Source organism: Vigna unguiculata, chromosome 10 (genome assembly GCF_037176805.1).
Source record: "Vigna unguiculata cultivar grain cowpea cultivar isolate G323 ecotype 2 chromosome 10, ASM3717680v1, whole genome shotgun sequence".
NCBI classification, from domain to species: domain Eukaryota; kingdom Viridiplantae; phylum Streptophyta; class Magnoliopsida; order Fabales; family Fabaceae; genus Vigna; species Vigna unguiculata.
In genome coordinates, this window is record NC_140801.1 from 32248625 (window position 1) to 32261162 (window position 12538).

A 12538-nucleotide genomic window follows, 5' to 3' on the forward strand; every position below is an offset into this window, starting at 1 on the left:
TATTTACTGCTTCCACCCGTTTTTACCCACTCTCAGTTACAAATTTATTTGGGATAAAATGATAAATTTGGGGGGTACTGAAGAAGACTTAAAGGTGTAGGGAGAAGACCCATCTCCTATTGCTTACTGTCTGGGTCCAAAAGTTCAACGCCAACCCCACTCCTTCAATCCCAGCACCTTCATTTCTCTTTAACCTAGCTCGCGTGTCGATGCTTGTTAGGGTTTCAGTAGCTCGAGAATTCCTCTTCGTTCAAAGATGACTCAGCGAGGTCAAGGAAGAAGGTCTTAGTGATGCTATGCATTTTGACCACAACTAATGAGTTAATTATGGGCATATGAAATAAAAATGAAGTTAGAGCAAGGAGTTAAAGTCAAATTTACAAAAAATAAGGCTATCTTAGCAAAACTTGTCTATTTTATTCTTTTGAATTTTTTTCTAAATGGAACAAAAATAATTATTTACATCAAAACTGTAAAGCCCACTTTATTTTTGCCTTTAATTAAAAGGGTTGCCCCAAATCTGTTGGGCCTAAGGGCTGGCCCATAAGGTGCCAAGGCCCATAAAGCAGCCAAGAGTCCTCATTCAGCTCTCATTTGCAAACTGTCCCCTCTCATACACTCATTCTTCCTTTCAGAACGCTCTGCTAGTGTTACTCATAGCTCTTGGTCAAACTAGCTCTAAGCTCAGCTCGTTTTCACGTAAGTTAAACCTCAGCCCCTACTAGTTCCTTTCAAAGTTTTGTATTTTTCTGCTAGAGGTCCACTTTAGTAACCTCGTACCTTTTCTGTGCCACTGTTCCAGTTCATAGATCTGCTCTAGGAGCTACTGGTTCCGTTTGTTTAAGAGTCGAAGTCCGATATTAGCTCCTTTCTAGGTAAGGGAAGCTAGATCCTTCTGTATATTCTGTGAGATCTACTTGTTGTACGTTTATTCCTGGATTAAATAGACTGTGTGTGGATATGAGTTGCTGAAATGCACGTTTGAACTGTTTGGGGCGTGTTTGGGTGACTGTTGTACAAGAGAACAATAATGAGCACTGGTTTTCTCGCCCAAGCGAGCATGTCTCGCCTAGGCGAGATTAATAGAGGCTCGCCCAGGCCATTTCATGCGAACTGTCGCTCAAGCGACTAACCATGTTTTGAGCGAGCAAGTGTCTCGCTCAGGCGAGAGAAGTCTCGCCTAAGCGAGAAGGAGCTGATGGCCACTGTTCTTAATGTCGAGCTCTCGCCTAGGTGAAAGAAGCTCACCTGAGCGAGGCCTTTCTGCCTGAGCGAGAAGCTGGGCGAGAATGCAGCCTATTTGGTTGTTTCCTTGTTCTAAATTGTTGGCTCAATGTTTGTGTTGATCTTGCTTTTAAAGTATGAATTGGGTGATTATGTATGAATGAGATAATCTATATTCTGCAATGGGTGAGTTCAATGTGAATTGGGCATGTTACATGTATGGTTTTTTCATGGATTGAATATGATGAGTTGGGTATGGATCTAATAGGAGATAAGAAATGATGACTTTTGACATGGTATCGGCATGAGGTACAGTTCTATATTCATGGATTTGGGAAGGATGAGTTGTTATTGATTCAACATGGAATATAAATGAGGAATGGTTAAAAGGGTTGGTATGAGATTTATATGTGTGATAAATATTACTTGATTGATTGAGTATGATTGGTATGAGGTCTATAAGGCCCATTTAAAATATGTTAACTTTTCTACCCTAAACATAGTGGGCCTAAGGCCGGCCCAACGTATAAAGTCATTAAGTCTGCCCTAATTTCACACTTACTCTCACACTTGCAGAAATCAGCAGCCGTCGCCCTTCCGCACTAGAGCTCTGCTAGGGTTTGTTCTTGTCTCGAACCAGTTCGTCCCAAATAACGATTCCTACTCCACGTAAGTAACTCTAACCCTATTGTACTTACCTCATAAAGCTTTGCATTCGTTTTCCACCGATTAAAGCCCGAGAATAATCGTGTCCTTCGCTGTTCCGTCAGTTCCTAGGTCCATCACTCGAGCTGCTGTGCTCCAAGGTCCCGTGTCGAAGTTCTATTAGCCGCTTTCCAGGTACGGGAAGTTAGGGTTTTAGTATTTTAGGTGTTGTCTTGGCTGTTCTTGAGTGAGTTAATGATTTCATGAATGAATCCTTCGTTTTGGTGTGATTAAATGCTTGTTATGCTTGGTGGATTTGATAAACATGGCTGTGGCAGTGAAGAACAGTGGCGAGACCTGTTAATCTCGCCCAAGCGGGTCCATCTCGCCTAGGCGAGATGAAACAGGGAGCTCGCCTAGGTTTATTGCGCGAAAAGTCGCCCAGGCGGCTCGCTCAACTTTTGAGCGAGCAGGCAACTCGCCCAAGCGAGAGGGATTTCGCTTAAGCGAGATCCCGTGTTGCCCAGGCCCTTGTTTTCTTTGAGTCCTCGCCTAGGCGAAGGGGGGCTCGCCTGAGCGAGCCTGTCTCGCCTGAGCGAGACCCTTCAGCCTGAGCGAGGGGTTTGGGCGAGACAGTGTGGTGTGGGACTGCGTTTTTGTTCTCTTGCGCTTGGATTTGTTTGAGTATGACTGCTATGATAAGATGCATGTACCGATGTATGAGTATATGCCTAATGGGTTGCTATATATGCGTGACACGATTCATAAATGATGAATGATGAGTGTGGTGGGGACTTAGCATGTGAAATGAGTATGCAGTTTGAAACTAAAGGATCATGGTATAAATATGAGACTAGGCCCCAGACTCATCGGGGTGGTGATGATCAGAGGTATGGATTTGAGATGTGATTGATATGAAGATTAAACTTCAAGGGTTGACATGAAATTGAAAAATATAATTTAATATTCTCTTGTTGCTGATTCATGAACGTTGGTCCGTGTCAGCGTGTAATTCCTTGGGGTCTCTAGGTGAGACCTCTGGGGTCGCGCTTCAGTGGTCGGGACGTAATTCCATGGCCCCTGTTAGTGGGTGTCCATGGTGGTGCCCCATCTGTATAGCTAGGTAAGGATTCAAGGTAAGGACTGCATCCTGACACTCTAAGGGGCCAGTTAGTCTCACTTAGAGCAGACTAACTCCTGTGGTGAGAGTAGCAGGAGGCCTGAAATTCATTAAGGGCTAACCTTGTGGTGAGAGAGATTTGATTCATCGTAACACTTGTAACACATAGCTCGGAGATGAGCAGCTCAAAGTCGAGCAGGGGTATTCACCACAAGTGCGAGCGTCCGCTGAATCCGACCAAGTTATACGTATCCGGATGAGTCGAGTCGAGTCGTAGTGTATTGAATGAAGAGTCATAACATGTTTGGTTGCTATGTGGATATGAGATGATGAAAATATATTTGATTGCATGATGAATATGTTGATGGCTCTAGCTTACCCGTTTCGTTACATGGTTGTGTTGTATGTGGCCGTTTTTCCTTGCGATGATCATCAACTTGGTTGATGGGAGCAGATGGGCGAGGTTCTCATGGTCAACAGGCGAATGGTGATTCCGCTGCTTAGCCATCTGGGCTGGAGTTTACTTGTGTTTTATTTAGGGCTATGGCCCATGTATCTCTTTCTGTATTTCTACGCTATATTCTATGTTGTATTCGTATTCAGCTTTTCTTTGGCATCGTGGTGTGCCCGAGTTTTGTCGGGGTTCTGTTAAAGACCCCAGGACTACGCTACTGTACTTATATTGTGTGACGTTTTCCTTTAATTTCGCTTAATAATTAAATGGGACGTTACATTTATGGTATCAGAGCGGTCATTCCTTAGGTCGGTGGACTTGGATGTCCGCCTAGCTTTCTCTGTGTATCTTCTGAGTGTTCTTAGTTAAATTCTTGCCTTTATCGAGCCTAACCAAGTGATTTTCTGTGTGCCAGTGGATTATGGCACCTCCTCGCCGAGCTTCTCAATCATCCTAGGGGGACGCACCAGATATCGCCAGAGCCATAGAGGCAATGGTAGCAGCTGTGGCGCAGCAGAGTGCTGCGATGATGCAGTAGCATGAGGCATCCATGCAGCGACAGGCGGCGTCGCTTGAGCAGCAGCAGGCAGTGATGCAGCAGATGGAGGCTGCGAGGATAGCTACCGAGGATGCTCAGCGGCAGCATATGGAGGCCCTCCGCCAGTTAGAGGAGAACAGGGCGGCTGCCCCTGTGTTTGGTCCTGAACCACGACCTGCTGCTAGGGAGTGGAGTCTAGAGGATTTCTTGAAGCACCACCCGGCGAAGTTTGACGGGAAGACTAGTCCTGACGCCGCAGACCAATGGCTGAAGGACCTGGAGCGCATCTATGATGCGAAGATGTGCCCTATAGAGAACAGGTTGGCGTTCTCTGTGTACATGCTCACGGGAGAGGCGGAGCATTGGTGGAGCAGCACCAGATCCATCCTGGAGGAGAGGGATGAGCCCGTGTCATGGGAGGTCTTCAGGGAGAGATTTCTATCGGAGTACTTTCCTGACAGTATCCGGTACGCCAAGGAGGTGGAATTCCTCCAGTTGACCCAGGGAGGGAAGACAGTAGCTGAGTACGCTGAGAGGTTCAAGCATCTCAGCCGCTTCTATACACTGCCACTGGATGAGGAGTGGCGATGCAGGAAGTTCGAGAACGGCCTCAGAGGAGATATTCGTTTGATGGTGGCACCCTTGTCCATCAAGGACTTTGCTGCTCTGGTAGAGAAGGCCAGAGTGATGGAGAAGATGAAGCGCGAGGTGGAAGGCCAGCGGCCACAGCAGACACAACCGTCTCAGAGGATCGGTGGACCATCGGGGTCCAAGCCCAGACACGAGGAGCGGAGGAGACCGTATGATAGGCCTCACCATCAGTCCCAGGGGTCTAGGGGTCTTCCTCTTCAGTAGGGTCGAGTGCAGTGTTACACTTGTGGAGGACCCCACCCGAGGTACACTTGTCCGCGTATGGAGGGCTACTGCAGATGCAACAACTGTGGCAAGGAGGGCCACTTTGGGAAGGATTGTCCCACCCTTGCTAGGGCAGCAGCACGCCCTCCAGTTCAGACTCCTCACCAGCATCAGCGGAGAGATAGAGGCAACAGGCCTCAGGCGACGGGCAGAGTGTACGCGATGTCAGGGGCTGAGGCATCAGGCTCAGGTAACTTGGTTATGGGTTGTTGCATGATAGCTGGTTCTTCTTGCTGTGTGTTATATGATTCTGGAGCGACACACTCTTTTGTGTCAAATGCATGTGTAGAACGGTTGGGTTTGCCGGTGCGCGAGCTACAGTGTGAGCTTGCGGTGTCTACTCCGGCGTCGGGTTTGGTCAGGACGTCGTCCTTGTGTGCTAGGCTTCCAGTGGAGGTAGAGGGACGCAGATACAGGGTGAACTTAATCTGCCTACCTCTACAGGAGTTGGAGGTGATCTTGGGGATGGATTGGCTCTCTGCCAATCGCATTCTGATAGATTGTCGGGAGAAGAAGCTGTTGTTTCCCGACTCAGAGGGGCCTGAGTTGATGTCTTCCCAGGGTGTCATGAGGGAACTACAGGACGGTGCGCAGTGTTACATGATCTTCACGCATATGGAGGTGCAGAGGGGAGAGACAACGTCTGTGATACCAGTTGTTCAGGATTTTGTGGATGTGTTTCCGGAGGAGGTACCGGGATTGCCTCCCAGTAGAGAAGTGGAGTTCTCCATCGATCTAGTCCCAGACACAGGTCCGGTATCGATGGCTCCGTATCGTATGGCTCCAGCAGAGTTGGTAGAGCTCAAGAAACAGATAGAAGATCTGATGGAGAAACAGTTCATACGACCCAACACTTCGCCTTGGGGAGCACCAGTGTTGTTGGTGAAGAAGAAGGACGGGAGTTCACGTCTGTGTGTGGATTACAGGCAACTGAACAAGATGACTATCAAGAACAAGTATCCGCTCCCGAGGATTGACGACTTGATGGATCAGTTACATGGGTCATCAGTGTTCTCGAAGATAGATCTGCGATCAGGTTACCACCAGATTTTGGTAAAGGCTGATGATGTACAGAAGACAGCCTTCAGATCCAGGTATGGCCACTACGAGTATGTGGTTATGCCTTTTGGTGTGACCAACGCCCCAGCGGTGTTCATGGACTACATGAACAGGATCTTCCGACCCTTCTTAGATAAATTTGTCGTGGTCTTCATAGACGACATCCTTATCTACTCCAAGACGCAGGAGGAACATGCAGAACACCTTAGGTTGGTGCTTGGTGTTTTGAGGGAGAAGCAGCTGTATGCCAAGCTGTCCAAGTTCGAGTTCTGGATGGATGAGGTTCAGTTTTTGGGGCATGTGATATCCGCCCAGGGAATTACAGTGGACCCGGCAAAGGTCGAGGCAGTGGTTAAGTGGGAAAGTCCTAAGTCGGCCACAGAGATCAGGAGCTTTGTGGGGTTAGCAGGCTACTATAGGAGATTCATAGAGGGATTCTCCAAGATAGTGGCGCCTCTGACTTTGCTTACTCGAAAGGACCAACCCTTCACTTGGACGGACAAGTGTGAGGAGAGCTTTCAAGAGCTAAAGAGGAGATTAACGAGTGCTCCTATATTGGTAATTCCAGATGTGGGGAAACCGTTTGAAGTCTACTGCGACGCGTCTCATCTTGGACTTGGTTGTGTTTTGATGCAAGAAAAGAAGGCGGTGGCATATGCTTCGAGACAGCTTAAGATACATGAGCGTAACTATCCCACTCATGACTTGGAGTTGGCGGCTATAGTTTTTGCCTTGAAGATCTGGAGGCACTATCTTTATGGTGCCCAGTTCCGAGTGTTCAGCGATCATAAGAGCCTCAAGTACTTGTTTGACCAGAAGGAGCTGAACATGAGGCAGAGGAGGTGGATGGAATTCCTGAAGGACTATGACTTTGAACTTCTATATCACCCGGGGAAGGCAAATGTTGTGGCAGCTGCTCTGAGCAGGAAGACGGTACATACGGCACACCTCATGATAAAAGAGGTAGAACTGCTAGAGAAATTCAGAGACATGAGGATACATGTGGAGTTGGGATCCGAGTCCATTAGGTGTAGTACCCTTGCTATATCTAGTGACTTCTTGGGCTCAATCAGAGGGAGGCAGTTATTGGATGCCAGTCTGAATAGGGTTAGAGAACAGATTGGGTCAGATGAGGCTAGGGATTTTGTTGTGGGTGATGATGGCATACTGAGGTTTCGAGGTAGAGTATGTATACCAGATGACGCTGAAGTGAGAAAGTTGATCCTTGAGGAGGGACACAAGAGTCGTCTTAGCTTGCATCCTGGCATGACTAAGATGTACCAGGACCTCAAGGAAACTTTCTGGTGGCAGGGAATGAAGAAAGATGTGGCTCAGTTTGTATCAGCTTGTTTAACATGTCAGAAGGCGAAGGTGGAACACCAGAGACCCGGGGGAGTTCTACAGTCGCTAGAGGTACCGGTGTGGAAATGGGACAGCATCTCCATGGACTTCGTGACTCATCTTCCACGGACGTTTAGGGGACATGACACTATCTGGGTGATAGTAGATCGGTTGACCAAGAGTGCTCACTTTTTGGCGATGAACTTGAGGATGTCTATGGCCAAGCTGGCCCAGTTGTACATTAAGGAGATAGTAAGACTTCATGGGGTCCCCTCGAGCATAGTTTCCGACAGAGACTCACGGTTCACATCTCGGTTTTGGCAGACGCTGCAGAGTGCTATGGGTAGCAAGCTCACCATGAGTTCAGCTTATCACCCTCAGACCGATGGTCAGTCTGAGAGAACGATCCAGTCATTAGAGGATTTGTTGAGGACTTGCATATTGGATCATCTGGGGGCTTGGGATGAGGTGTTGCCCTTGGTCGAGTTTACCTACAACAACAGTTTTCATGCGAGCATTGGCATGGCGCCATACGAGACTCTTTATGGCAGGAGGTGTAGGACTCCTCTCTGTTGGTATCAGGATGGGGAGGCAGTGTTAGTTGGACCAAAGTTGTTAGAGCAGACCACCGAGAAGGTGAGGATGGTGAGAGATAGGATGCTGGCTTCTCAGAGTAGGCAGAAGGCCTATGCTGATCGTAGAAGGAGACCTTTGGAGTTTGCAGCAGGAGATCATGTATTCTTGAGGGTGACCCGAACCACGGGCGTGGGAAGGGCTCTCCGCTCAAGGAAGCTTTCGCCTAAATTCCTTGGCCCATATCAGATCACGAGGAGGATCGGACCAGTGGCCTACGAGATAGCCTTACCCCCGCAGTTGGCAAACCTTCATCCGGTGTTTCATGTCTCGCAGCTGAGGAAGTATGTGTTCGATCCGGCTCACGTGTTGGAGGCTGAAGATATACAGATCAGGGAAGATCTCACAGTGGAAGTACCACCCATCGCTCTTGAGGACAGCAAGGTTGAAGAACGTCGTGGAAAGGCCGTTAATCTTGTTAAAGTCATCTGGGATCGGAGGACGGGTGACTCGACTTGGGAGTTAGAGGAGGACATGAGAAAATCACACCCACATCTGTTTACCTGGTGAGTCTTTCATTTTCGAGGACGAAAATTTTTGTTGTTGGAGGGAATGTAAGGCCCATTTAAAATATGTTAACTTTTCTACCCTAAAGTTAGTGGGCCTAAGGCCGGCCCAACGTATAAAGTCACTAAGTCTGCCCTAATTTCACACTTACTCTCACACTTGCAGAAATCAGCAGCCGTCGCCCTTCCGCACTAGAGCTCTGCTAGGGTTTGTTCTTGTCTCGAACCAGTTCGTCCTAAATAACGATTCCTACTCCACGTAAGTAACTCTAACCCTATTGTACTTACCTCATAAAGCTTTGCATTCGTTTTCCACCGATTAAAGCCCGAGAATAATCGTGTCCTTCGCTGTTCCGTCAGTTCCTAGGTCCATCACTCGAGCTGCTGTGCTCCAAGGTCCCGCGTCAAAGTTCTGTTAGCCGCTTTCCAAGTACGGGAAGTTAGGGTTTCAGTATTTTAGGTGTTGTCTTGGCTGTTCTTGAGTGAGTTAATGATTTCATGAATGAATCCTTCGTTTTGGTGTGATTAAATGCTTGTTATGCTTGGTGGATTTGATAAACATGGCTGTGGCAGTGAAGAACAGTGGCGAGACCTGTTAATCTCGCCCAAGCGAGTCCATCTCGCCTAGGCGAGATGAAACAGGGAGCTCGCCTAGGTTTATTGCGCGAAAAGTCGCCCAGGCGGCTCGCTCAACTTTTGAGCGAGCAGGCAACTCGCCCAAGCGAGAGGGATTTCGCTTAAGCGAGATCCCGTGTTGCCCAGGCCCTTGTTTTCTTTGAGTCCTCGCCTAGGCGAAGGGGGGCTCGCCTGAGCGAGCCTGTCTCGCCTGAGCGAGACCCTTCAGCCTGAGCGAGGGGTTTGGGCGAGACAGTGTGGTGTGGGACTGCGTTTTTGTTCTCTTGCGCTTGGATTTGTTTGAGTATGACTGCTATGATAAGATGCATGTACCGATGTATGAGTATATGCCTAATGGGTTGCTATATATGCGTGACACGATTCATAAATGATGAATGATGAGTGTGGTGGGGACTTAGCATGTGAAATGAGTATGCGGTTTGAAACTAAAGGATCATGGTATAAATATGAGACTAGGCCCCAGACTCATCGGGGTGGTGATGATCAGAGGTATGGATTTGAGATGTGATTGATATGAGGATTAAACTTCAAGGGTTGACATGAAATTGAAAAATATAATTTAATATTCTCTTGTTGCTGATTCATGAACGTTGGTCCGTGTCAGCGTGTAATTCCTTGGGGTCTCTAGGTGAGACCTCTGGGGTCGCGCTTTAGTGGTCGGGACGTAATTCCATGGCCCCTGTTAGTGGGTGTCCATGGTGGTGCCCCATCTGTATAGCTAGGTAAGGATTCAAGGTAAGGACTGCATCCTGACACTCTAAGGGGCCAGTTAGTCTCACTTAGAGCAGACTAACTCCTGTGGTGAGAGTAGCAGGAGGCCTGAAATTCATTAAGGGCTAACCTTGTGGTGAGAGAGATTTGATTCATCGTAACACTTGTAACACATAGCTCGGAGATGAGCAGCTCAGAGTCGAGTAGGGGTATTCACCACAAGTGCGAGCGTCAGCTGAATCCGACCAAGTTATACGTATCCGGATGAGTCGAGTCGAGTCGTAGTGTATTGAATGAAGAGTCATAACATGTTTGGTTGCTATGTGGATATGAGATGATGAAAATATATTTGATTGCATGATGAATATGTTGATGGCTCTAGCTTACCCGTTTCGTTACATGGTTGTGTTGTATGTGGCCGTTTTTCCTTGCGATGATCATCAACTTGGTTGATGGGAGCAGATGGGCGAGGTTCTCATGGTCAACAGGCGAATGGTGATTCCGCTGCTTAGCCATCTGGGCTGGAGTTTACTTGTGTTTTATTTAGGGCTATGGCCCATGTATCTCTTTCTGTATTTCTACGCTATATTCTATGTTGTATTCGTATTCAGCTTTCCTTTGGCATCGTGGTGTGCCCGAGTTTTGTCGGGGTTCTGTTAAAGACCCTAGGACTACGCTACTGTACTTATATTGTGTGACGTTTTCCTTTAATTTTGCTTAATAATTAAATGGGACGTTACAAGGTCAGTACGTAAACCCATGAGCCTCTAGGTGAGATCTCATGGTGGTACTTTAGTGGTCGGGACGTAATTCCATGACCCCTGTTAGTGGGAGTTTATAGTGGTGCCCCATCTATATAATTTGGTAAGGATTCAAGGTAAGGTTGCATCTTGACACTCTAAGGAGTCAATTAGTCTTACTTAGAGCGGACTGACTCTTGTGGTGAGAGTAGCATGAGACCTGAAACTCATTAAGAGCTAACCTTGTGTGTGGGGGATTGAGACATTGTAACACTTGTAACACTTAGCTCGGGGGTGAGCAGAGATATCCACCACAAGCGCAAGCATCCGCTGAATCTGACTAGATTATATGTGTCCGGATGAGTCGAGTTTGAGTCTAGTGTATTGCTTGGGGAGTCATAACATGTTTGGATGACATTGGATTGTGAAATAGCATGTGATTGTATGATCAACTGTTTTCTACTCTAGCTTACCCTTTGTTTGTTTGTTGTATGTTCGGTATGTGTGGTTTTCTCTTTTTGTGATGATCATCAATTTATTGATGTGAGCAGATGCGACAAACACCCGTGGTCCACAAGGAGGTGATGGTTCCGCTGCATAGCCCACTTGGGCTGGATTCTACTGTTTTGGGCCTTATTTTAAGGTTATGGCCCATGTATTGGTTGTCCTTTAAATTTCCATTTTATTATGTTAAATATTTGTATCGAGTTTAGTTTGGCATCGTTGTGTGCCTCGAATATTGTAAGGAGTAATGTTTATGCTCCGAGACTGCGCTACTATGTTATTCTGTGTGACACTTCCTTTAATTAAGATTATTAATTAAATGGGACGTTACAAAAACTATAGTAAGAAAAGCTTTTTAATGAAATTTTTAGAAAATTCTAATTTTTCTAAAAAATCTAGAGTATATTCTAATAAATGACAATTGCAAACTAACTAAAACTAAAAAATACATTTTTACAAGAGAAAAAGAGACAAAAATAGAATGTTTATATGCTCACCACCTTGCTTGAGTCATATAGTTTGGAGGAGGAGCTTACCATCAATAAGTCAAATTTAGATTCTTTTGGAACTATTGTTGATGAACATTTCAAAATGCACACATATTTATTTTCTATTTTCCGCATAAGTAGAATTTTTTTATCAAAATTTCAAAAATATATGTTTCTATTTTTAATTATAAAAATAAAAAACAAAAAAATTGGTAGAAGCTAACTTGTACTATATTAAATTAAAGAAAAACAAATTGACATATGGCAGGTTGAGTAAAAAAAAAATTGTTTCCTCCCTAAAATAGGTCCATTAAAGACAATTTTTACAATAAGTGTGGGGAGACGATCGTAGTTAGTATTTTTATTTTCTCTTTTTGTGTTTTTCAATTTTTGTTTTACTTTCATAAAAAAATTGTTATCTTGATAAAGTTGTCAAAGTAGTAATTGATTAAAACTTTGGCTAGGAAAAACCAGGTTTTTAAGTTTTTCCATTGTGACTACATCTATTTTTCCTAGGAGCCTATTTAGTGACATTTTTAAACAATATGTCTCATAAGAAATCCACTAAACATACTTCCCATTGTCAATAAAACATATTTGCATTAGATTTTAGGATTTGATTTATCAATTAGGACGATCATAAATTTGGAAAAATAGGAATCATGTTGATATGAGTGGATTGTTTATGTAATTTGCTAATTGAATTGATTTAAGAATTACTTGATTAAATCCTTCGTGAAAGAGTTTTGACCTTGTGAGTTTTGAGGCTTAATGTAAAGAATGGACTGTCATGTGCCGTTCCCAATTTTCTTGAGTTACTTGCTTATGAGTTGTTTATACTCAAATTTTTAGCTTAATTATTTTTGTTTTGCAACTTAGGTAAATATGCATGATTTGATATGATTGAGACCTTTGTTGTTTCTAGCTACTTGGCCAAATGATTCCACCCAAATCTTGATCCATTGGTAGTCCCTTAGAGCTTTAAACCTCTTTTTCTTGTTTTAAGCCTATTACAAAATTTGAA

At 45.4% G+C, this 12538-nt stretch overlaps 1 pseudogene; it reads left to right on the forward strand.

Annotated features, from left to right (window-relative positions):
• Positions 1-4035: 4035 nt before the first annotated feature.
• On the forward strand, positions 4036-7433 carry LOC146882399 (uncharacterized; annotated as a pseudogene).
• The last annotated feature ends 5105 nt before the right edge of the window (positions 7434-12538 follow it).